Genomic DNA, 24,996 nt, shown 5'->3' with positions numbered 1-24,996 from the left:
GACCCCTCAGAGAGTGTCAGCCTCAGTGTTGGTAGTTGACCCCTCAGCGAGTATCACCATCAGTGTTGGTAGTCGACCCCTCAGCGAGTATCACAATCAGTGTTGGTAGTTGGCCCCTCAACGAGTGTCAGCATCAGTGTGTGGGTAGAGGTCCTTGAACAAGGAACAGCAACATAGTCATAAGAGCAGAAGGTTTCTTGTATTAAATGTTAGCAACAGAGCAGTTTCACCACATAATCTTACAAGAAAAAGAGAAGACAGTGAGTAATTCTAAAACTTGCTCTTATTCATACTACACTTAGCAAACCATTTTATCTGTACAAATTGTGTACTTTAAAAAAAAATCACTCCCAAATCATTTTGTTCAAACTTTCTACGCCATTAAAGGCACTTCACTTGGAAATGTGGCACACTCTTCCGCTGCTCAAAAAAGGATGCCCCAAAAATTGACCCGAAAAAACACAAAGTACCACTTAAAAATCAACTCAAGTTCAGGATAGACACAATAATAATAATAATGAAAATAGAACATTTATATAGCGCTTCTTCACAGCTCAAAGCGCTTTGGCAACGTTTACATACGTGAAGAAGAACATCAATTATCTGTCCAGAACAGGGTGTCTTCTTTGGTTAACTTTTGTACTTTGTGTTCTGCCATTACTGCTGATGCAGGTGTCAATCGCTTCAGCAGTAAAAAACATGAGGTCTTGCGTTAATTTAGAGGGGTTAAACAATTAAAAGAAAGCTCTGTATATCAGCAATGACTCAGTCCTTTAAAATGAATCAGACAATGAAATGGAACAAACCAACTGAATTACAAATTAGCACAATTTCTTGAAATCCCCTAGAGCATGTTCTATTCTCCTCACAATCTATGCCCCCCCCCCCCCCACCCCCAACGTTAACAATAACAGCGTAAATACATGTTTTTAGTACTAGTAAATTACTAGTTATTGTCACTTAAGAATCAGTTTTGTTGATATCAAGGAGTAGTAAAATTTAAAGTCAAAGTTTCAGATAAAAGTTTAAAAAAGAAGTCAAACACTGAAACAGCATTCTTCTTACTCACTGTCCAGTTTTTGTGTGTGTGAGAACAATACGTTTTGACACATCTCTTTCAATGTGTATGCATACTACTACTATGTGATCCCAGAACGCCTCTTCTTTTGTTTTCCAAATGTTCTACAGAATTGTCAATGACTGAATGAGTATCATATTACAAGCATAACATATTTACCTGAAATGATGTCCAGTCTTTTCTTGCACACCACGTTCACTAAGACTTATGCTTTCATTGGCATTCCTCATTGTCTCTGCCCTTTGTTTGGTAACTGTATGTTAGTGTCCACGGGTAGAAGATGACACTGGAGGAGAGCATGGTGGTGCCTGCCCTTGCTTTGGTAACTGTATGTTAGTGTCCACGGGTAGAAGATGACACTGGAGGAGAGCATGGTGGTGCCTGCCCTTGCTTTGGTAACTGTATGTTAGTGTCCACGGGTAGAAGATGACACTGGAGGAGAGCATGGTGGTGCCAGACGATGCAGACGGTGATGAAGTTTATTCTCTGGTGATACAAGAAAGAAAATTATGAGCGTTTGCTGAATGTTTCAGTGTTTGCTTGTATGCATTTACAATTACCAGGTGAATACGCTGCACAGATCTGCAGTGCAGATGATACTAAGACAACACTGTCAGCACAGCTACCAAGTCAAACTTACAACGAGCACAGTCAGTATATATATATATATGGTGCTGATTAACAATAACAACCCATTTAAGTTTCAAACATGCCTTTTCTGCTCTAATGTTTTCTCTCTCATGCAAGCTGTTTTATAACCTTGACATTTTCTGCAACAACATTCCCAAACACAATCTGAAAAGTAGCATGCCTTGAAAGGAACATTTGATCAATTATGCTTTAGATCTATTCCAAACCTTACCTTTTTTCATCATGACAGGAAACAATGCTGACGTGTCTAGTTCACGTGTTGAGTTAACCTGCTTGGAGCACTGCTGTAGATATAGGGTGTGACTGTGAGTATTCAGGGTGTCAAGATGTAGCCAATGTCACCGTATATGAACAAGCCCAGAGGTCCTTGGATTGCAGGACACACCCAACTCTCATTTAAAATCATGGTACCCTTTTCACACCCTGGCCATAGAACAACACGACACACGGTCCAAAGATGTTCGTCACCAACTACTTCAATGCCTGTAGAAGCCGTCACGGCGTGGCATCCTTCCTTGTTGATATTATACTCGAGCTGTTTTGTTTCGTTGACTGACTGATAGACTATTGCTCGAAAATGTGTGTAAACAGCACCACAAACACGCCGAAAAAGTGCACTACAAGTACAAGCTATCCGTGGAATTGCTCACGAGTACGTGTGGTTAGCCGCTTCCTGTCGGGTTCACACTCGTCGTGCAAGGCAGAATATACATTCGGTGAATGCAGCGAAGACTCGTTTCCTTGCTGATGTAGAATATGTCGCCGTGCATGGACTGACAGACATCAATCACGCAGAAAACGGTGCAATCATAGTCTTCGCGGGTGCTTGCAAGTGCTAAACTGCATACCGTCCGATCCGAAAGCGAGGCTCGGATGTCAGTGCCTGCTTTAGTGTAACGCTCCGGCGTTATTGTGCTTTTTCGTGTTCTAGTTGGATATTTACGTCTTTTCTGTGCTCATTCGTGACTGTGTTTGAGTGTATTGTGACTTGCCATCGCTACAGTGTTATTGCGAGTGTCGGTTGGGTTGCTTTTGCGCTGTGTTGTGACTTTTTCCTGTGTGTGAACCGAAGTGACCGGTCATCCAACATGGCGACCTCGCTCACTGAGCCGGTGTTTGTCATGCAACGCTCTCTTCCGCCCCTGACACCCCCCGTAGAAAGGTACAGCGCCCTCGAACTTTGTTTGGCTTGTGAGCGTGTTACCGGGAGAGAAAGCATCATTGGTGCCCAGGAGATCAGAGGTCTGTGGCGTATTTATCCGGCTTCTCGACAGGTTCGTAACCAACTGTTGCTAGAGGGGTTTGCTCTGAGAGGTCTCTCAGTTCAGGTAAAGGGTACGAACCCCTACATTCTTAGGGGCACCGACGGAGTGGAAGTCCCCGCGACCAAGCTATGGATTGATGATCTACCTCTCTCTGTGTCCAGCACAGATGTAGAGACCGCTCTTCTGAGAGTTGGTTGTGTTATGCGATCAAAGATTATTCATGATAAAATAAGAGACAAAGATGAAAAACTGACGCGCTTTCTGACAGGGAGGCGTTTTGTGTTCATAAATGTGCCAGCAAAGCCTCTAGACAAACAACTGAAAGTTGGAAGTTTCCAAGCAAGGCTCTTCCACAAAGAGCAACCCAAAACAGAAAAGGGGATTCCCCAGTGCTCCCGCTGCCTCCAGCCAGGCCACCGAGTTTGGGCATGTGTCAACCCTATCACGTGTAGGGCGTGCAAGGGCAGCGGCCACAAGCAGGGCGACCCAACATGTGAACGCCCACATCCCACGTCAGTGTGGGACCCCATCAGCGCGCCCACCGAACCAACCAATGAGGATGGACAGAGTGGCCCCGTGCAGGACTCCCATGCCGATGACGCAAGTGGTGATGGAGAGACGGAAGAGGACGAATGGGAAGATACCCAGACAACCCAGACAACTGACGTCAGCAAGGAATTCCAAGCTTCCACAGACGACACCCCCTCACAAGGGCTGCGCAACTCAAGTCAGACAAACAGGCAACCTCAAAGCAAAAACACAAACATACACTCCTCTGCAAAACACAAACCAAAACAGAAGCAGGGAAAATCAGCGCTCGTAGAGAGAGGTAGACAATTAACAAAGGAAAGGAACGGCAAGAAACAAACACAACTCGATTTTGACTCTCGCACTCGGTCAAATACCCCCAAGCGGACACGCCAAGAGACAGAGGGGGTATCCCCAACAACAGAAGGCGTGGAGAAACACGCACGGCTTGATGCGAGTGCCAACTAGCGCACGTGCTGTGTAACAAGAACTTGATACTGGACACTAACAATGGCTTGTAACATGAAATTGTTCTCGCTGAATACTCGAGGGTTAAGAACCAAAAGAAAAAGGAAAAGTTTGTTTACGTTTTTCAGAAGCAAAAAGTATGATGTCATTTGTTTGCAAGAGTCGCATATTACTAAAGATGTCAGTGAAGAATGGAGGAGAGAGTGGGGTGGTGATCTGTTTTACAGCGAAAGTACCGTGCATAGCGCGGGACAGGTTATATTATTAAAAAAAGGGTTTGTTTGTGATCATGTAAAGATCGTGTGTGAAACGAAGCGCATTCTTGCAGTGAAGATTCGTAGTGATAACCAAAGTTTGATTATCGCAAATGTTTATGCACCAAACGAGTCTAGAGAGAAAATGACTTTTTTTGCAGATGTTTCAGACATGTTAAAAAAGGAAGATGGTGATATAGTGTTGTGTGGAGATTTTAATTGTGTCATGAGTAATGAGCTCGACATAATAAGTGGAGAGAAACATTCAAACGTTGTTGTGAAACAATTTAATGACCTGGTGAATGAATGTGATTTATACGATGTATGGAGAATGCATAATTTAGATAGAAAAGAATTTACATGGTCAAAAAATATTCCATTTGTGGCAAGAAGACTTGACTACGTTTTTAGTAGCTTAAGTGTGTTTGAAAAGATTGTTGATTGTGACATAATCTCTGTTGCGACGTCGGACCACAGAGGCTGTAGTATTCATATTAAACTATCTGATGTCGTAAGAGGAGAGGGTTATTGGAAATTTAATAATTCTCTGTTGCATGATGTGAGCTTTGTTGATCAAATGAACAAAATGTTTGACACATTTCAACTTGATGATGAAGAGGATTGTCAACTTGGTTGGGAATTATTGAAAATGAGAATCAAGGATTTTTCCCAAAATTTTAGTAAGTTTAAAAGTTTTGAAATTAAAAATGATGTTGCAAAACTGTATGGTGAATTAAATGAGTTGGATAAAACCCTTGGGATCTCCCCTGACTGTATTCAAACGCAAGGTAAACGGCAGAAGGTCAAGCTGCAGTTAGAACTGTTAGAGCAGCGTAAATCTCGTGCAGCACAGGTGCGTGCAAGAGTTAAATGGATCGAGCAGGGTGAAAGGAACACACCTTTTTTTCTTGGGTTAGAAAAGGCGAGAGCAAACGCAAAAATAATGGAAAGTGTAAAAGATGATAACGGACGAATTGTTACAACGCAAGAAGATATTATTCTCGTCCAAAAAACGTATTTTGCTGATTTGTATAAACGGAAAATTGATGAGGGAAACATGAGCTTAAAAATTGACACTTTTTTGGATGGAACAAAGGTTTTAAAAATAAATGATCAGCAGAAAGACAGCTGTGAAGGGGAAGTGGTAGAAGGAGAAGTTTTGTCAGCTCTAAAGCGTATGAATAATGGTTCTGCTCCTGGAATTGATGGATTAACAGTTGAGTTTTATAAGTTTTTTTGGAGGAGCCTAAAAAGGTATATACTTGCGTCTTTTAACTCTGCTTTTAAGAATGGAACTCTATCTAATTCACAGTGTAAAGCGGCAATTACACTGATTCATAAAGGGAAGGATTTATCAAGAAATGATTTAAAGAATTGGAGACCTATTTCACTGACCAATACAGATTATAAGTTATTAGCGAAATGTTTAGCTCTTCGGCTCTCAGATGTTGTAGGGAGTGTTGTGAATGAGGATCAAGTTGGGTATATAAAAGGTAGACGTGTCTCAACCTTATTGCGATTAGTTGATGATGTTTTAGAACATGCAGATTTACATAATAAGCCTGGATTGATGGTGTCAATTGACTTTTTTCATGCATTTGATTGCATCTCCAAAGAGTTTATGTTGAAGATGTTTGAAAAATTTGGTTTTGGAACTGATTTTGTGAAATGGGTTGATGTTTTGATGAAAAACGCAAAAAGTTGTGTAAACTATTGTGGTTGGTTATCTGAATTTTTTAATATTGATTCCGGAATAAGGCAAGGGTGTCCTTTTTCCGCACTTGCCTTCGTATTAGCAGTTGAATTGTTAGCAATCAAAATTCGAGAGGCCAAAAATATAAAGGGTATGTCATTATGGAACAACGGAGATATGAATAAAGTTTTGAAATTATTGTTGTATGCTGATGATGTTACATTGTTTTTGCAAGATGAACATGACATGTTCCAAGCCCTGGCTTTGATTGGTAAATTTTCAGAAATATCAGGTTTGAACATAAATCACCAAAAATACAAACTAATGTGGTTTGGGTCGCGGAAGAATTGTAGGAATGAGTGTTGCGGTTTTGCATGTACAGACAAAATGAAAATTCTAGGTGTGTATTTCTGTAATTATATGCGTGCGTCAAAAGTGAAAGAGAATTGGGAAGAGAGAGTGAATGTTGCAAAAAGGCTCATCTGCGTGTGGGAGAAAAGGAATTTGAGCATTATTGGTAAAGTCTGTGTATTCAAAACGTTTATTCTGCCACATTTTGTCTATATAATGCAGGCGCTGATTGTACCAGACGACGTTCTAACTAAAATTAATAGGTTAATGTTTCGCTTCGTGTGGCGCAAAAAAGACTGCAACAGAAAAGCATTTGAAAAGGTGAAAAGAACTGTTTTATGTAACGAAGTAAAGCAAGGTGGATTAAATATGATTGATTTGCGTCAGATGCAGTGTTCCTTTTTGTTAAGCTGGGTTGTGAACCTAACTCTGTCTAATGAAGACCAGAAATGGTCATGGCTCCCAAAAGCACTGTTTTTCCGTTTTGGGAGTCGCTTTGAGTGTTTTTTTGCGAACATTAATAGCAAACCATTTAAAGGATTGGACAGTATTAAATCGGAATTTTGGTCCGCTGTGTTGAAGGCATGGCTTGATAACAATCAAGTCGACAATAATGGTAATTCTGTTTCCGGTTTGTTGTGGAACAACAAAGATATAATTTGTCAAGGAAACCCACTCTTTTTTGCGGATTGGATTAAAAGTGGTATCATGTATGTGAGCGATGTGTGTGAGAATGGACGTTTTTCTACCTATGAAGAAGTGTGTGAAAGAACTGGCTACACTGCAAATAGATTGCTTGAGTACAATGTTGTTCGAATAGCTGTACATCTCCTTTTAAGAAATGTCGATATAAACGATGTAAATTGTTCAGTCTGTGACATTCCGACCTTCTGTGGGAAAAAAGTTAAATCAGTAAAAGAAATTCGAAAGATTCTGGTAGGAAAACAATACAGCCAACCCTGTTCAGAAGGATTTTGGAGAAGAAAATTAGGATTTGAAATTGACGAAAAGAATTGGAACTTAGCAGCCACTGTCACTAGTGAAGTTCGATTACGTGTACTGCATTGGAAAATATTGCAAAACATTTATCCAACTAATATTTTATTGTGTAAAATGAAAGTGAAGGCTGATAAAAACTGTACATATTGTAAGGATGAACTTGATGTATTGGAGCATTTTTTCTTTGAGTGCCCAACAGTGCTCAGGTTTTGGAAATATATTGAAATGTACATTTTAGTAAACATTGGTGAAAGAATTAGGTTGAATGTTACAGATGTGCTTTTTGGTATAAAAAGTAACAGCAAAAATATGAAGAAGATTAATCACATTATTTTAATCGCAAAGATGTGCGTAAGCATTTTTAAAAAAACCGATTCACGATTAACACTGGAAATTATTTTTGGAAATCATGTTGTTTTGAGAGTTCGTTAGTCTGAAGTTTTATTAATTAAAAACAAACTATTGTTTATTTTCTTTGATATAATGTAAAGACAGCCATACATTATGATGCGAATATTGTTTTAAAAAAAAAGATCAATATATGATGACATATGATCATTTTGATGCTAAAAAAAAATAAAAAAATAAAAAAATAAAAAAAAAAAAAAAAGTCTCTACAGTAAGACACAGTCAGTGGTATTGCAATGATGTACATGTTTTGTTATGTTTTTATGTTGCAAATAAAACTCAAAAAAATCAACAACAACAAAAAAAAAAAAAAAAAAAAACAAAAAAAAAAAAAAAAAAAATGCATACCGTCCACACTCTTGTCAACATATTTCAAAGAGGAGTCCATGCTTTGACAAATGAAAGCGTGCGGCACTCTCCTTATCGTCTTGGGCATTCCGCGGATCCGTGCGGTGACGAAAATGTGTTGAGGGCGCATGTTATATCGCAAAATGATACACGAGTCGAGTCGGCTCACAATCTCATTTACGGCCGCCATTTTTAGGATTAAAATTATCTCCCTTGCAAGTAGGGGGCGCTTGTCTGCTCTTACCTAACTTAGGGCTGGGGGGAGCTGCCCTATGTTAAGAGCGACATAGGAGCGCTCTTTGGCCCAAAGAGCGGTCCGTGAAACGCACCTATCTTAACTTTGCTCTTAACCCCATCTTGACCCCTTAAGAGCTCCTAAGTTAGGATAAGAGCGGTATATGAAACCGGACCCTGGGTCTTTGCGAGGTGGCCATTGTGGCGTAATCCCTCCGGACTAGCATAACGTTTCCCTATCCCAAGACCGACCGTGCGTGGTCTATGACCACATCCTCTACGAGGTGACCCTATCAACTAGGCAGCGCAAGCCCCTAGGCGAAACACGGCGGATCTAGAGGAGAGAACCTCGATAAAAAATTTGAGCTGCCATGAAGACGGAGCATGTTGGCTGAGGACAGCGGGCAGACCTCCTGTGCTGACACCCATCTACAGGAGAAAACCAGGCATGCACGCATCAAACCCAACATGGCCATACAAATCCGGACTGTGTTGTTCACATTACGTCATCGTTTATTTATTTGTTTACAAAGATAATCTTTTTAACGTTGGGCACTGGGAAGGTCGTATTCTGATTGGAGATTACCTGAAGTCTCAATTAAAAACTCCAAATAGTTTTAGAGATAAAGACGATTTTGTGAGGCTCTGGGTCGTCCACGACCCACGAAGCACGGTGATTCGCCCATGCGCACATCTTTTTCTACGAGCACTTTTGCTTCTTCTTCCTCTTCCGGTTTCAGGTTTTTGAGAAAATGCGCATCCGCAGATTTTTCGGGAGTGTTTTCTTCTTTTTCCTGTTCCGGTTAATTTGAGAAAACTTAGATTTAGTCGGCAGAAAGTGCAATCTTGTTGTCTTCCAGCCCTGGGTCCAGTTTCAAAAGCCAGAAACACAGTCGACCAACTGCAGTTGTCCGAGAGAACCACAGTAATCCGACGTTATCGGGTTTCACGAACAAAATTTCAGTCGGCCGACTGCGGGTCGTCTCACCGGAAGTCGGCCAAACACGGTGATGCTCTCCCCCCAACACTGTGTTCGGCTTACTTTTTGTTTGTTTGTTTGTTTAACGCCCAGCCGACCACGAAGGGCCATATCAGGGCGGTGCTGCTTTGACATATAACGTGCGCCACACACAAGACAGAAGTCGCAGCACAGGCTTCATGTCTCACCCAGTCACATTATTCTGACACCGGACCAACCAGTCCTAGCACTAACCCCATAATGCCAGACGCCAGGCGGAGCAGCCACTAGATTGCCAATTTTAAAGTCTTAGGTATGACCCGGCCGGGGTTCGAACCCACGACCTCCCGATCACGGGGCGGACGCCTTACCACAAGGCCAACCGTGCCGGTGTTCGGCTTACTGCGGTAAACCGAAAATAAATGTAATTATCCGCACAGTCAATGGCAGAATGCTCACACTTTTTTGGATTGTGAGCCAAACCTTGTGATTGTTCTTCGACATGTATCTATCATGACGCAGTAATCCAGGAGACAAGTCAGGGTTATGTCTTGAAGACGTCACATTAAAGGCACAGTGCAGCTCACAGCCTTCGTTTTGTGTTTTTGTTGCAGCTGAGTGCATTTACAGTTCAAAAATCCTCCTATGGTAGTAAAACAAACCCAAAACTACCCAACGACGACATCTGTGAAGCTCGACAGTTTCTTGTTCACGCTCGTGCATAAATTAACCTAGTTATTACGTGGTGTTTGGTCGGAGTTCGATTCAACTTGAGTGATTCCGGCCTACATTTTGTTTTACACAAACTCATGATGACGTCTGACATAGTTTGCTTAGTGACTGTCTTTTTGTGCATGATGTGGTGATCTCCCTGATCTAAATTTAGATCCAAAAATAGGTCAAGACCAGCCGGGTCCGAGTACGAAATTAATTCGTAAAAAATCGCAGTTCTTGACTCTTTGGGTGCAAGTCAATGAAACTTGGTAGTTCTTCTAACGGATAGCTGCCTGAGGTATGATTAAAAGCCCCAGGGGCTCCGTGCACCTGGATTTGACAAGTTCAGTACCTTTAAGGAATTACTGAAAGTCTCGGTCATTGTTATTTTGAGCGGGCCGAGACTAGTTTTTTCTTCGAAATCGGCCATTTCCACGTGCGAATGAGCAAACGGAAGTGGTAATGTTGCTAAATTTAGCCCTCGACTTGGCCATTCGGATTGCTGTACAGTCGGTCGACTGCGGTTGTCCGCGTGTGACGGTGATTCGCTCATGAAACGCGCTTTTTTGGTGACCCGGCGATCAACCACAGTCGGTTCACTGCTATCTTATGAAACTGGCCCCTGAAGTTGCTTTTGAGTGTTCGAAGAAAGAGTGTACAGGTTCTAAGGATTACGTCGAGCACACAAACATGCGATTTTCCTTTTTTCCCCCTTTGATTTGAACGCATGCGCAGATCGTTTTTTGCGAGTATGTTTGTACGTCTTCCTCTTCCACTTTCCTTCTTCGTTCCATGTAAACGCTGAAACTGTTAACTGGTGTATAATGATCGCTTTTCAAGATGAAAAATACACTAGTTTACAGTTCCGACGTTTACATGGAACGAAGAAAGAAACCGGAAAAAGAGGAAGTACAAAAACATTCGCAAAAACGATCTGCGTGTGTTTGTGTGCTCGATGTAATCCTAAGAACCTTTACACTCTTTCTTCGAACACTCAAAACCAACTTCAGTGCTGGAAGATTACAACGTTGTACTTTCTGCAGAAACAATCTACGCGTTTAAATCAACCGGAAAAAGAAGAAAAAGAAAAGAAGAAAAAACGATATGCGCGTGCGCATACGATATGCACATGCGCGAAACTGTTTATCGGTGTTTAGCGAGAGAGAGAGGGTTTGTGTGTGTGTGTGTTCCTCTCTCTCTCTCTCTCTCTCTCTCTCTCTCTCTCTCTCTCTCTCTCTCTCTCTCTCTCTCTCTCTCTCTCTCTCTCTCTCTCTGTCTCTCTCTCTCTCTCTTCCTCTCTCTCTCTCTCTCCCTCCCTCTCTCTCTCTCTCTCTCTCTCTCTCCCCTCATTCTCTCTTCCCCCTCTCCCTCCCACACACACCTAGCCTCCCTTCTATGGGCAGTGGCCCGTGATGCACCAAGCATCATACTAAGCAGTTTCAAAAGGATACTTTAAACATGTGCATAGGGCGTGTGTGTGTGTGTGTGTGTGTGTGTGTGTGTGTGTGTGTTTGATCAATTCCGGTGTCTAAACTTATGTAACGGTATGTACACTAATGAGTGTACCTAGACGAGAGTGATTTCATAACTATGCCGTGTACCACCTACAGACTTTGTTTTCATTTTGTCACCGACCCCAAGTGTTCTGCTGTTTTTAACATGGTGAAAACATCTGCATCCAAACACGCTTGTGTTTCTTCTTTGTGTGTGTTTATCTTCGATTCTGACCCGTTTGTGGAGAGACAATGAGTGCCTCTGTTTCAAGAAAGGGACATCGTGTCAGCGTTGTAAGGATTTAACGTGGCGCATCGTTCATCCCTGTTTGAACTGTTCATATTTTAATTTCTCATATTCTGTGTGTGTATGAGTGCTGTGGTAGCAGAAACATTTATATTTGCTGTGAATCGAACGCTTATAACCTTTTGTATAATGTTTTTGAATGCTGGTTTACTGCTTCTCCCTTGACGTATGCATGTATTAAGTGAGCCAGTTATTGAAGTTGTTATACTTCACTTTGTTCTCTTTTCGTGCATTTTTTTTTCGAAGTACCGTAGATTTGTTTGTAACTATTTGTAGACTTGTTGCTTGTTATGTAACGGTTAAAACACATTTGAATACAAATTTGAACATAAATCTAGATCGTTGGCTCGGAACTTGAACGTCGTTATGCCAACAAACAAAAACAAAACAAAACAAATTCGAGCACACAACCCAAATGCTAGCTGGAAATGTCACATGTTTGACGTGGGTTTCGAAAATAAACAACTAATGTCTCTCATAGCACTCCGGTTGTGGTTTTTTTTTTATGTCACTCCCAAACAAGACCTTTCTTTGTCGCGACGCAGCATAAAGCGTAGGTCCCACTATCACGAATATGTTGGCGAACCCCAACGATTTACTACGATTTTGCCAAAACGATGTTTGCCACGAATGATTGCGAAAAATCGGCCGAACAAGAACGAGGTAATACGAACCACAGCGACCTCTGCGATTTTCTCCAAGAATCCCAAATCGTTGTGGTTCCCCGTCAAAATTCGTCAAAGTGGGACCTAGCTTGGCTTAAATAAGTAGTCTATGCCAGCAAAAGGGAGTCATTGACAAGTAGCAAAGACAGGGATGCCGAGACGAATGACGAATGTCTCATGCGAAACATAATTATGCGGCCAATTGAATGACGTGCAATAATATAGGAATTTGTGCAAGCACCTGAATCAATTTAAAAGACATTGCTTTTGGAAGACAAACAGCATTTCCTTGATTTTGCTATTTTATTACATTTAGTCAAGTTTTGACTAAATGTTTTAACATAGAGGGGAAATCGAGACGAGGGTCGTGGTGTATGTGTGTGTGTGTGTGTGTGTGTCTGTGTGTCTGTGCGTGTGTGTGTAGAGCGATTCAGAGTAAACTACTGGACCGATCTTTATGAAATGTGACATGAGAGTTCCTGGGTAAGATATCCCCAGACATTTTTTTCATGTGTTGGATAAATGTCTTTGATGACGTCATATCCGGCTTTTTGTAAAAGTTGAGGCGGCACTGTCACACCCTCATTTTTCAATAAAATTGATTGAAATTTTGGCCAAGCAATCTTCGACAAAGGCCAAACTTCGGTATTGAATTCCAGCTTGGAGGCTTACAAATTAATTGATGACTTTGGTCATTAAAAATCTGAAAATTGTAATTAAAATTATGTTTGTATAAAACGATCCAAAATTTCATCATCATTTTCATCATGTATGCCTTTGACCCCGTCCGGGGCATAGGCCGCCAACAAGAGCTCACCAGGCACTCCGATCCTGGGCCAATCTCTCCAGTTGTCTCCAAAATTACGTTCACCTTATTCTTCATCATTTTCTGATTTCCAAAACATATAATTATGTTATATTTGGATTAAAAACAAGCTCTGAAAATTAAAAATATACAAATTATGATTAAAATAAAATTTTCGAAATCGATTTAAAAACAATTGTGTCTTATTTCTTGTCGGTTCATGATTCCAAAAACATAATTATGATATGTTTGGATTAAAAACACGCTCAGAAAGTTATAAAGAAGAGATGTACAGAAAAGCGTGATATGCAGCACAGCGCAACCGCCACCGCGCTAAACAGGCTCGTCAATTTCACTGCATTCTACGGACTACGGTCATTGTGACAAAATGCAGTGCGTTCAGTTTCATTCTGTGAATTCCACAGCTTGACTAAATGTAGTAATTTCGCCTTTCGCGACTTGTTTGTCTTTCAAAAAGACCCAACACTTGTATGTGAACTACTAAAGTAGGAGCGCATGGAAAAGATCCTGTAATCCATGTCAGAGTTCGGTGGGTTATAGAAACACGAACATACCCAGCATGCTTTCCCCGAAATCGGCGTATGCTGCTTGAATGTCGGGGTTAAAACGGTCATACACGTGTACAAACTCACGCATGCAAAAACATGAGTGAACGTGGGAGTGCCAGTCCATGAACGAAGAAAAAGAAGAAGAAGAAGAAGAAGAAGAAGAAGAAGAAGAAGAACCTGTGAAGACAACACATTCTGGACTGGCATTTTTTATGAATAAAATAAATCGGAGTTTACAGTAAAGTTATAATCAACTTGATATCAACAACTGTGCCAAGAAACGTATGCGAGGATTGTCTCAAAGGTTTGTGATCTGCATTTGAAAGAGGTTAGGGAGTGTTTTGAAATTGGACACACATTTGCACCTGCCAAGTACAAGGTAGCATACACACAGTATCATGTTAAATCGTTATAATAGCCTTCATGTCATCAGCAAATAATTTGTGTCGCCGCTACCTGGGAAAATGGGCAGAATTCAGTGCCTAGCGACAATTAAGTACTTGCCAATAAGGGCTTAACCATCAAAACGTTTATGTGGATTGTGTGAGGACTTACTGGGAAAAAGCACCTTCAGAGCTATTGTCACAACATGGTCAGCAACCTTAAGACGTGTAAGACACAGCCTGGAAAACAACTAAGTTCTTGCAACAATGACATGGTTACATCAAGTTGTTGGTGATTTTCTTCGAACCATGCGTGAAATTTGTCCCCCTCACCAAAATATGTAAAAACAAACACACACACACACACGAACACACACCCCAGGAGCTTACGAGCCAGAAGGGGAGGTTGTATTTTGTTAAATGCGAAAGAAAAATCAATGTGTACAATCCAAACTAGGGTTTTTCAAGTGCGTGTTTGCATGATTCACAGGTATATGTGTTGCGCCTTCGGTACCTCTGTTGTGCGTGTATGCAATCTGATAGGGGTCTAGATGTTGCTGTGCTTGTATGAAAACTGGTAGGTGGTCTATATGTTGTACGTGTATGTAAACTGAAAAGGGGTCTAGATGTTGCTGTGCTTGTATGAAAACTGGTAGGGGTCTAGATGTTGCTGTGCTTGTATGAAAACTGGTAGGAGTCTTGATGTTACTGTGCGTGTATGAACACTGGTAGGTGGTCTGGATGTTGCTGTGCTTGTATGAACACTGGTAGGTGGTCTGGATGTTGCTGTGCTTGTATGAACACTGGTAGGTGGTCTGGATGTTACTGTGCGTGTATGAACACTGGTAGGTGGTCTGGATGTTGCTGTGCTTGTATGAACACTGGTAGGTGGTCTGGATGTTGCTGTGCTTGTATGAACACTGGTAGGTGGTCTGGATGTTACTGTGCGTGTATGAACACTGGTAGGTGGTCTGGATGTTGCTGTGCTTGTATGAACACTGGTAGGTGGTCTGGATGTTGCTGTGCTTGTATGAACACTGGTAGGTGGTCTGGATGTTACTGTGCGTGTATGAACACTGGTAGGTGGTCTGGATGTTGCTGTGCTTGTATGAACACTGGTAGGTGGTCTGGATGTTACTGTGCGTGTATGAACACTGGTAGGTGGTCTGGATGTTACTGTGCGTGTATGAACACTGGTAGGTGGTCTGGATGTTGCTGTGCTTGTATGAACACTGGTAGGTGGTCTGGATGTTGCTGTGCTTGTATTAACACTGGTAGGTGGTCTGGATGTTGCTGTGCTTGTATGAACACTGGTAGGTGGTCTAGATGTTGCTGTGCTTGTATGAACACTGGTAGGTGGTCTAGATGTTGCTGTGCTTGTATGAAAACTGGTAGGAGTCTTGATGTTACTGTGCGTGTATGAACACTGGTAGGTGGTCTGGATGTTGCTGTGCTTGTATGAAAACTGGTAGGTGGTCTAGATGTTGCTGTGCTTGTATGAAAACTGGTAGGGGTCTGGATGTTACTGTGCGTGTATGAACACTGGTAGGTGGTCTAGATGTTGCTGTGCTTGTATAAAAACTGGTAGGTGGTCTGGATGTTGCTGTGCTTGTATGAAAACTGGTAGGGGTCTAGATGTTGCTGTGCTTGTATGAAAACTGGTAGGAGTCTTGATGTTACTGTGCGTGTATGAACACTGGTAGGTGGTCTGGATGTTGCTGTGCTTGTATGAACACTGGTAGGTGGTCTAGATGTTGCTGTGCTTGTATGAACACTGGTAGGTGGTCTGGATGTTGCTGTGCTTGTATGAACACTGGTAGGTGGTCTGGATGTTGCTGTGCTTGTATGAACACTGGTAGGTGGTCTGGATGTTGCTGTGCTTGTATGAACACTGGTAGGTGGTCTAGATGTTGCTGTGCTTGTATAAAAACTGGTAGGTGGTCTGGATGTTGCTGTGCTTGTATGAAAACTGGTAGGGGTCTAGATGTTGCTGTGCTTGTATGAACACTGGTAGGTGGTCTGGATGTTGCTGTGCTTGTATGAACACTGGTAGGTGGTCTAGATGTTGCTGTGCTTGTATGAAAACTGGTAGGAGTCTTGATGTTACTGTGCTTGTGTGAACACTGGTAGGTGGTCTAGATGTTGCTGTGCTTGTATAAAAACTGGTAGGTGGTCTGGATGTTGCTGTGCTTGTATGAAAACTGGCAGGAGTCTTGATGTTACTGTGCTTGTATGAACACTGGTAGGTGGTCTAGATGTTGCTGTGCTTGTATGAACACTGGTAGGTGGTCTAGATGTTGCTGTGCTTGTATAAAAACTGGTAGGTGGTCTGGATGTTGCTGTGCTTGTATGAACACTGGTAGGTGGTCTGGATGTTGCTGTGCTTGTATGAAAACTGGAAGGGGTCTAGATGTTGCTGTGCTTGTATAAAAACTGGTAGGTGGTCTAGATGTTGCTGTGCTTGTATAAAAACTGGTAGGTGGTCTGGATGTTGCTGTGCTTGTATGAACACTGGTAGGTGGTCTGGATGTTGCTGTGCTTGTATAAAAACTGGTAGGTGGTCTGGATGTTGCTGTGCTTGTATAAAAACTGGTAGGTGGTCTGGATGTTGCTGTGCTTGTATAAAAACTGGAAGGGGTCTAGATGTTGCTGTGCTTGTATAAAAACTGGTAGGTGGTCTGGATGTTGCTGTGCTTGTATAAAAACTGGTAGGTGGTCTGGATGTTGCTGTGCTTGTATGAACACTGGTAGGTGGTCTAGATGTTACTGTGCTTGTATGAACACTGGTAGGTGGTCTGGATGTTGCTGTGCTTGTATGAACACTGGTAGGTGGTCTGGATGTTGCTGTGCTTGTGTGAAAACTGGAAGGGGTCTAGATGTTGCTGTGCTTGTATGAAAACTGGTAGGGGTCTAGATGTTGCTGTGCTTGTATGAAAACTGGTAGGGGTCTAGATGTTGCTGTGCTTGTATGAAAACTGATAGGGGTCTAGATGTTGCTGTGCTTGTATGAAACTGGTAGGGGTCTAGATGTTGCTGTGCTTGTATGAAAACTGATAGGGGTCTAGATGTTGCTGTGCTTGTATGAAAACTGGTAGGGGTCTAGATGTTGCTGTGCGTGTATGAACACTGGTAGGTGATCTATATGCTGTACGTGTATGAAAACTGGTAGGTGGTCTAGATGTTGCTGTGCGTGTATGAACACTGGTAGGTGATCTATATGCTGTACGTGTATGCAAACTGGAAGGGGTCTAGATGTTGCTGTGCTTGTATGAACACTGGTAGGTGATCTATATGCTGTACGTGTATGAAAACTGGAAGGGGTCTAGATGTTGCTGTGCGTGTATGAAAACTGGTAGGTGATCTATATGCTGTACGTGTATGAAAACTGGAAGGGGTCTAGATGTTGCTGTGCTTGTATGAAAACTGGTAGGTGATCTATATGCTGTACGTGTATGAAAACTGGAAGGGGTCTAGATGTTGCTGTGCGTGTATGAACACTGGTAGGTGATCTATATGCTGTACGTGTATGAAAACTGGTAGGGGTCTAGATGTTGCTGTGCTTGTATGAAAACTGGTAGGTGGTCTATATGCTGTACGTGTATGCAAACTGGAAGGGGTCTAGATGTTGCTGTGCTTGTATGAAAACTGGTAGGGGTTTAGATGTTGTTGTGCTTGTATGAACACTGGTAGGGACTGGTAGGGGTCTAGATGTTGCTGTGCTTGTATGAAAACTGGTAGGGGTTTAGATGTTGTTGTGCTTGTATGAACACTGGTAGGGACTGGTAGGGGTCTAGATGTTGTTGTGCTTGTATGTATTTCTTTTTTGACAATAAAATGTTGTCTTGCAAACATGTTGTCATGTCCTGAAGTAAAGGTTCCAAAAATGTAAGCTTTCTTGGTTGTTTGATTTTGTAATTAAAGTGGGTTTATCAATTATCATTGTCATTAGTTGTCAGATGTCCCGCTCTATTCTGACGTATCGCTGGCTTCGCTGGCTTTGCTGACTTTTCTAGCTTTGCTGGCTTTGCTGCCTTCGGTGGGCGGAGAAGAAGTTGAAGCAGTGGAACCAACACTGAACGCTGAGGGTGGCACACCGTTGTTGTCTTGAGGCGCGTCGAAACCCACAGTCGAGAGATTGGCTGGAGTGTTGCCTTGGGCACCTGATAGTGTCATGCGCAAAACATAAAACATTAAAGCTTAGTTTGGACAACGGCAAGACACTACCATATTATACGGACTATAAGGCGCAACTTTTTGTTTCAATCTTGACCCCTGCGGCTTATTGAACCGAAACGCCCTATGTGTTGTTAAAATAGAAATCCCTGGCCAAGTTTCATCTCAGACATCAAAGAGACCGCCTGAGTACCAGTCAAACAACTTTTGATAATGAATGTTTCAGCCACTAGTACTACCCTGGCCAAGTTTCCTCTCAAGACATCAAAAAGACCGCCCCCCATAGATAAAACTCGGTCATTGACCCCGGGGAAGAAGGTCCTGTCTGTCAACAAGGCCACCCAGCTATCACAATGGACCTGCCTTTGATCTCGCGGCACACACAGAGCACAAATATTTCCACTCTGTATTCTTCCTTTGATGTGCGGCTTATAGACCGGAAGCGCCTAATGTGATGTTTTTTTCTCAATTTTACCTCAAAAGTGGGGGTTGCGCCCTATATAACGAAGCGCGCGCCTTATAGTCCCGACAGTACGGTATATATGAAAAAGTTTGTTGACAAAAAAAAAAGAGTTCGGGGACAGGAGAGACTCACGCGCGCACTTGTACACGCACACACTTAGCGTACTCCGCACGCACATTCACATTCACACACACACACACACACACGCACACGCACACACTATACGTTGAGCTGAATCGTTTACTTGGAAGATCTGGAAAGGTGAGCTTGAATATTCATATGGAAATGGCTGCCATAAACGCAGGACTAGAACGAAAATGGGTCCTTTGTCACACAACAGGATGTAGTGTTTGATGCAATGTTTTGCTGCCTACCTTTTGATTTCCTTCGCAACACGGCTCCGACAGCAACACCGATAAAAAATGTGAGCACTGCAGCAGCGATTGAAAGGCCTGTGCTGGGTGATCCTAGAACATACGTCACTGGGAAATGTATGCGCAGATGACGGGGAGAGAGAGAGAGAGAGAGAGAGAGAGAGAGAGAGAGAGAGAGAGAGAGAGAGAGAGAGAAAGAGAGAGAGATTGAAATAAAGAGAGAGAATGAGAGAAAGAAAGAGAGAGAGAGAGAGAGGGAGAGAGAGAGAGATTGAAATAAAGAGAGAATGAGAGAAAGAAAGAGAGAGAGAGAGAGAGAGAGTGGAATAAAGAGAGAGAATGAGAGAAAGAGAGATAACGAGCGAGAGAAAGAGAGAGGGAGAGAGAGAGAGATAACGAGCGAGAGAAGGAGAGAGGGAGAGAGAGAGAGAGAGAGAGAGAGAGAGAGAGAGAGAGAGAGAGAGAGAGAGAGAGCAATTGTCTAATCCTACATTTAAACTAGCTAACCACATAGGTAAACCTTAATGAATCACAATATCTCTCTCTCTCTCTCTCTCTCTCTCTCTCTCTCTCTCTCTCTCTCTCTCTCTCTCTCTCTCTCTCTCTCTCTCTCTCTCTCAGCTCATGGGATATCATGACCCAGCCAGCATGATTCTGCGTGACGCATGCGTTATTTCTGCGTTTTTCATGCGGGGATGCGTGCGGCCTCGTGACACCTTCGCTTCGCGCACGTTACTTTTCGCCAACTTTTACGCAGATTGTCGCATTCGAAACGACTTCACCACGCAGTGTTTAGCACGCATGGATTCAATGAAAAGGTGATTGCAATTTTTGTTTTTCCTAATTTTATACCGTGGGTTTATGCATTTACTTCATGAAATAATTTATTATATTTTATGTTATTAAAAAATATTTACTTTTAAATTTTGGTTATGAATAGTTATTCTTCTTCAAAAACTTCTTTTTTTTTTTTTTTAGAAAAAAAATTGCATAAAAACTTTCAATCCGTTATTTTTCAGTTTATCTTAAGACAGTTTTGGTTAAAAAAAAATGCATTTAAAAGTTTAATAAAAATATTTTTATTTTATGTAATGGTTTTCTCATTTAATTTTTATTTAATCATTTTGTTATTACCAACATGTATTTGCTTAATTGTTATCCTGATTTATTTTTATCTTAAAATAAATATGATTATTTTAATTTGTATTATCATTATAATTGTTTTAGCATGTAATATTATTGTAATGGGGATTTGGTATTGTTGTAGGAATCAGCTTTCCACAAAATAATGTCGTGGAAAAATCTAGGCAAAGCATAATAAAAATATTATATGAACAGAAAAGATAACTGAAATCTATATGAACACCCATAACAAAACGATAAAAACATTTAAAAAATTCAGATTAAACAAAAAAATGTAAACTAAAGTAACTTTGAAACTAATTATCTACTCAAAATAAAGGCTGATGTTAATGGTTACATAAAATTTGTTCTCAGCATATTTTCATTTTATTTTATTTTGCTTTGGAAGAAAATCTCTATGAAAGTTCAATTTCAGGGGAGACAGTTACCTTGACTGAAAAGAGCAATTTATTGAAGTTATTTCCCTTGTCTGTCAGACAATCTCCAACTTCCTGTTGGCAAGAAGTCTGTCAAATCCACATTGTATCGGCGTTTTTTTGCTTTTTCTTCATATTGACTTGTATTTTTGACTTGCTTATTGGATGCAAGGTAATCTTATCCTTCTCTCTGAAATGAAGATTGACTTCTTTCAAGAATAGGTAAGTTGATCAACTGAAGGAAAGATTTGGGAATTTGAATTTTTGATAGCTCGCGGCTTCGGCTTCCGAGTTTGATGGCAGAGAGAATTTCTCACACTTTCGATTTTTTTTTCGCCTAGAAGAACACTGTTCTATTCATTCATGTTTGTTTTGTCTGAAAGATGGATGAATGAACTAACTTTTCCAAAAACATAAAGTTGATTGATGCAGTGGTTTGTTTTTAAGGAGTTGTGGAAGAGTGAAAATACCATCCGAATCCCGATTCGCGGGTCGCTCACGGCACCATAAAAACTGAATTTTCGTTTATCATTTTATGTCTCATTGTCTGTTTCTTGGTGAACTTTGGTTGGTTCCTAATCTGGTCGAGTCATTGCGGCAGCAGTTGTCAGGAGCTTTAGTAGTAATACTAATAGGCTCTTCATATATCTGTGTGTTTTTTTATTTGTATCTTTTTATTTTTCCACAGATGTTCAACTTTCAGTTCCGCATACTGACATAGACTCATAGTCATAGTGGAATATTCTGTGTCTGAGTCTCGGAAAAGAGAAAAATTACCCTTGTTCCCGAGGCATGCATAGACTAGAGAGGCAGGCAGAGGCTGTGTCAGCGTGTGCAGTGATAAAGTTGAAAAACAGATTTTTTTGAAATAAAAATAAAAAATACATCACAGAGAAAATAAATATACTAATTTAGTGAAATTGAGATGCTTATATTTAATAATTAATATTCCAGTTTTGATGTTTGCGTGTTACTGTTACTGTTAGGTTTGGGAATCAATGTGATCCTATTTAACTTCCAAGTATTTATTTTTTCAGAAAGCTTTGACTTGAGTATGACGGTGCTCACTGCTTGTTTGAACTGAAGGTGAAGAAAGCTGAGATGGACAGTGACCTTAACACCGCCACCGATGCCAGTAACGCAGACTGTCGTTCCGTCCCGGCAAGGTGAAGATGAACAGGTATGGCTCGATAGTGCTCAATGAGTGTCTCATTCAGAGTCATTGATAGTGACACTGACAGCGTCTTTTTGTTCTGTGACTTTGGCTTATTTTGTGTTTTATTCTTTTAGTTATAACCAGATGTGTCAAACAAATTCAGCTGATCTCTTTTACTGTTTTAGTGAAACAAATGTATTGTTTCCAGCAAAGGGAAAAAAAATCGGGTGGGGGCGGTTGGTCGATTTTATTTTTATATTTAAATTTTTAGTGTGTGTTTGTTCTTTTGTCTAAAAAAAAAAAAAATCTGCTTGAAGTAAATAAAATACACACAAAAATTTTCATCTCCAACTGCTGAGTCCCTACATCTTTTTACCCCATCAAATGCCACTCTGTATGCCCCTTTAAAAATTGATTGCAATATATATATTCCTCATCTTCTCCTGAATTCAAAAATATAGAGATGTCACGTTTACTTTGAACATTTGCTCAGATTGTTTTTTAGTGCTGATGGTTTCTTTTCAGGCCGACAGATTGTCTAAAATATGTATTGCTTCATGTAAATGACTTTTTGTTCTTCTTTTCTTCCATTCAGCGGACACAAGACTACGAGCAGAGCAGAGCGGCAAGATAAACATCAGTTCTTGCTGCTGGAGAAGGTTCTACAGGAGCAGATGGACCTGATGCGACTAATTTAGTAATTGGTCGCCAAAGAATCATGGTGGAGCCAGAGCCTGTGCTACTGTTCGATGGAGTCATCTTTTTACTGTTGAGTGTGGAAGATGTTGAAGGCACATGATGGATCTGTCGAAGGAGTGATCACTGGTAGGTGGCTTTGAATGCTATTGTTGAAGCAGACCAGTCATGCCTGTGCTATTTTCCCCAGATAACTGTAGCAAGATCTTGTGAGAGTGACATGTTATTGTTAGGCTTTAAATGTTACCTTGCGTGTGTGCTTTTTGGAGGATGCCAGATGTCATCACAGTTCACGGGTGTATCTTAACTGTTCATCAGTTCTCAGTCATGACCAGTTTCCCATTATCCTGGGAATTCATGCAAGGTTTATGCGTATTGGTCACATTTGTGAATTTAACCAACACATTTTGATGATAAAACTATGCTTATGGGTACGCACAATGATGGGCCTCTTTTTCTCATGTGGGGTGCGGAAAATGCATGCACCACTTTGTTTTCTGTGATCATTGCATCTGTGAGAAATAATGCAAATATTGCTCTGTGGCCAGAGCTGCCATCTGCTAGGTTTTCAGGGATGTAACAGAAATTGCTACGCTGTTTCCTCAAGTTCAAAATTGCAAGTGCTACACTCAAGCAAATAATCACAAACATGCAACAGTGCCTTCTTGTGAGTTCTGATTCTCACTTTGTGTAGGCATCGGATTATGGGTCAGAAAAAAATTGTCCACACTGAATAGTATCACGGTTGACGCTCTCTTCTAACTATGTTTGTGCTTTCCAAATGAAGATTTGTGAGATAGTATTGAATGATTGATGCAGGTCACCTGAGGTGTGTGATTACATTTTATGACAATGCTACACTCAATCACCATTTGCTCTTCTGAAAACTTTTTTTTTTAAAGCAAGTGCGATTATTGATTTTTTGTTCCCGGTGACAGTATGATGCTTCCAGATTGAATTGTTTGTATGTGAAGAAGAGCTGTCTGAATATTTGATTTTTGGAATTCAGTTGGCTTGTTTTGTTTGTTTCAGATCCATGACCATGAGCTCGGTGTGGTTGGTGGACATGAACTAAAGACGACTACTGATGCTGTGATGACGAAGGTGTTCCATAGGCTACACGGTTGCTGACAGGGGGCTCTGGGGGAGGGCAGGGAAAGAGACCATGGTGTACGCTGCGACTAAAAGCCATCGACAGTGAGTTGTTTTTCATAATTTGTAAAATCATCCTGGTCCTTTTAGGAAGAAGATAAAATCCATGTCTACAAAACAACAAGTTATTTCTGTCTCAAATTTTGTTCTTTGGAATCAATTTTAAATTTGCCATGTTTCACATGTGAATGATAGTTGTCAAAGCTTTTACGCTTAACATTAAATTGCTAGAAGCCAAGTTCCTGAGCTCATTTGTCAGTGTCATGGATTTTCGACTACATACGAAATAAGGATGTTAGCAAACGGTATGATGTCGTCACATATGCGTCTGCACGTCACAGTACATGTATTATGAATTTCCGAAGGCCCCCAAAGAAAAAGTCATAGTAAAGGTAACTTTAACCACTTGACTGCCTTATGACGGGTATACCAGTCATGCGCTTGTGCAGCCGCAGCGCCTTAGGACGGGTAAACCCGTCTTCTCCGTTCCGGGATTTTCCAGAAATGCTACGTCACTGCTGACACACAAATAGCAGCCAATGGCTTGGTAGGATACCTCATTCTCATGAATAAACATAAATGGTGACGCGGTTTTGCGTTTGAAGGCTATTTTCGGCCTTGTCGACAGGGTATGGGAGAGAAATCTCGACTCGTCAAAATGGCTAACGGTGACTGTCGACCGGGCCCTAGTAGGGAAAAACAAAGCCGGACTGACGCTACAGGCGGTGCAAATGATTATGGATACTGACAGGGGAAGGGGGAGATCTTCTTTCGGACAATTCGTTGGAAACAGGTAGATGACAGTGATTATAATCCTTTCTTGGAGCGAGCAAAACAGCCACCTGTGTTTGATCCACAGGCACCGGAAGATGCGCCGGGCTGATTTTTCAAAAGTTCATATTTAAACATCATTATAAGCCAAACTAATTATCATTTCCATGATTAGACACTAAAAACAGATTCTTGGTTCAATTTCCTTTAAAAACAACATAGGTTTTACTTACCTACCTACTGCCAGTTTGAAGCTAGATTTTTTTGTGAATTATTACACCCCAAACTCCAATATTCCCTGGCAGTCAGGAATGCACATACCCAAGTTTTGATTGGCAGCGAAAGGGTTAAAACAAATATTAGGGTAGGTATTTTTTTTTACTTCTCTTCTACAAGGATTACAATGTGTTGTAATTTCCTAACTCAAGTATAGTTGGTGTGTTGTAAAAGCGTATGGTGTGTATGCAAGTTTGTGTGTCTG

General features: G+C 41.2%; 2 long non-coding RNA genes across 2 annotated transcripts; both read right to left on the bottom strand.

The window, feature by feature from the left end:
- Positions 1 to 69: 69 nt before the first annotated feature.
- LOC138972393 (uncharacterized) lies at positions 70 to 2,552 on the bottom strand. The gene is made up of 3 exons (XR_011457593.1): positions 1,941 to 2,552; positions 1,238 to 1,564; positions 70 to 153 (listed from the first exon to the last, which is right to left on the bottom strand). It is a non-coding gene; the product is annotated as an uncharacterized lncRNA (long non-coding RNA).
- Positions 2,553 to 18,061: 15,509 nt separating this feature from the next.
- LOC138972392 (uncharacterized) lies at positions 18,062 to 19,264 on the bottom strand. Its single transcript, XR_011457592.1, has 2 exons — positions 19,182 to 19,264; positions 18,062 to 18,331 (listed from the first exon to the last, which is right to left on the bottom strand). It is a non-coding gene; the product is annotated as an uncharacterized lncRNA (long non-coding RNA).
- Positions 19,265 to 24,996: the final 5,732 nt, after the last annotated feature.

The sequence above is a fragment of the Littorina saxatilis genome, linkage group LG8 (assembly GCF_037325665.1).
Source record: "Littorina saxatilis isolate snail1 linkage group LG8, US_GU_Lsax_2.0, whole genome shotgun sequence".
NCBI classification, from domain to species: domain Eukaryota; kingdom Metazoa; phylum Mollusca; class Gastropoda; order Littorinimorpha; family Littorinidae; genus Littorina; species Littorina saxatilis.
The sequence above is the reverse complement of the archived record's forward strand: the minus strand, read 5'-3'. Positions and strand labels throughout refer to the sequence as shown.